This window comes from Rhagoletis pomonella, unplaced genomic scaffold (assembly GCF_013731165.1).
Source record: "Rhagoletis pomonella isolate Grant_MI unplaced genomic scaffold, Rhpom_1.0 Rhpom_scaffold_00003, whole genome shotgun sequence".
NCBI classification, from domain to species: Eukaryota; Metazoa; Arthropoda; class Insecta; order Diptera; family Tephritidae; genus Rhagoletis; species Rhagoletis pomonella.
The window spans coordinates 34,137,391-34,139,250 of NW_023458557.1; positions in this window are offsets into that span (position 1 = coordinate 34,137,391).

Below are 1,860 nucleotides of genomic sequence, written 5' to 3' on the forward strand. Positions count from 1 at the left end.
TTGTATGGAAACTCGTTTACACATTTATGATAAATTTCTCCAGCGATTTCACTGAATATACTTGATAAACTGAAGCCAATGCCACTCTGTCGCAACTCTAGCTGTATTTTCTTGGGCAATAATCGGGATTCGCATACAAATTTTGAACGCAAATTCAACAACAACGATATGATTCTGATAGAGATCTGGTTCAATTATTATCCGTTCTGTTTGTTTTGTTCCACTGATAATTTGGCCGCACAGTTTGGTAGCAGTGACAAATGAATTCATACACAAACAGATATTCTGTCATTGTTTCCTTTAAATTGCTTCAATTAAATCGCCTTTATGTTATATGTGCATTTATTTAAATAGATATTATCTCGTAAATGTAATTTTTTTCCCCATTTAATGAGTAGCCAGTAAAATGATTGGAAATCAAAATATTAATGATGTACTGGACTGTATAAGTGCTTGTGTGTAAAGCAAAGAGTTTAAAACTTATTTATAAATAGTAAAATGTTTGCAGCAGAATGTCAAAACAGTGCAGCAACTGTTCACTTGCAAGTTTTTACTTGTTCTTTCTTTTTCTGCTAGTTTTCTCTTCTCAATTTAACGATCTATTTTGCTTTTACGCTCTCGCTGCAATCTTTTACTGGAGAAGATACTATACAAACCTATTGTCTCCGTCAATGTCTTTGATTTTTCGAAGACAGTGAATTTGATAGTAAATTGGACAATTCGGTCACGTCTTGGTTAATTTGAGAAAAGGAGGCAAGACAAAATCGGAGAATTTTGAAAAAGTGGTTTGTTTGGATATTTTAGTAAATAATATGAAATTCACGCCAAACGACACTAAAGGCGCTGGCCCAATGCAGGCTTGATTTGCACGTCTTGCTTACTTTAATTTGCTTTGATTTACTTCAAAAACTCGTTTGGCCAAATGGCGGCTTGGAACGCTGTCAAAGCAACCAGCTGTGTAGTTAAACAGTCAAGGCCTGTTACACTAAGAATAATTTTCGCACAACATTCCAGAAAAGTAAAAAAAAGAAATACAAAACAATCTTTTCAAATTTATTTTTAAATTAATGCGAACTAATTTTTGCTTTTCAAAGTAGTGATAATAATTATACATATGTACATATATAACAACAATATTAAGGCTGTTTATTAATAATTTACTTTTTTGCTTCCTTTTGTGTCCAAAAATTACTGAAATGAATATCCTTGTTTTCGGAAGCAATATAACTTTTAATTTAATTTGTATTCAAATTATAATTTTTCTTGGAGGCCGATGACGGAATCTTTGCTGCGATATATACCACCACAAGCAAAACTCATCCGAGAAGAATACGAAAGATATTTTATGTCACATTTATTAAAAAAAAAAACTTAAAAGTTCAACACAGCCCTCGACGAAACGGTAGAACCTCAACACTTTGACCAGTTTTGACTATTTTTCTTCTATTTGTTTAGTGTTCATTATTTTTCTATAAAAGTATAGCTCATTGTCTAACAAAAACCTCATAAATCAAAATTGCGAGCTTTATACAAAAATTATAAAAATTTCTTTAACTTTTGAACACAATTCCACGGTTTTTAATTTGGATTTCTAGAAAAAAAAAATTATTCAGTTTTATAGCTCATTAAAATGTAGTACAATAAGGTACAAGTTTGAAGTTGCTAAAAAATCCTGTCGATTTTTTATAATTTTTTAGCTGTCCGTATTATGCACTTTCTTCTATGCAAATTACTTTGTAAACTGTATAACAAAATTTTTTTCTAGAAATCCAAATTAAAAACCATTGAATTGTGATCAAAAGTTTAAGAAATCTTTATAATTTTTGTATAAAGTTTGAAACTTGGATTTATGTGGTTTTT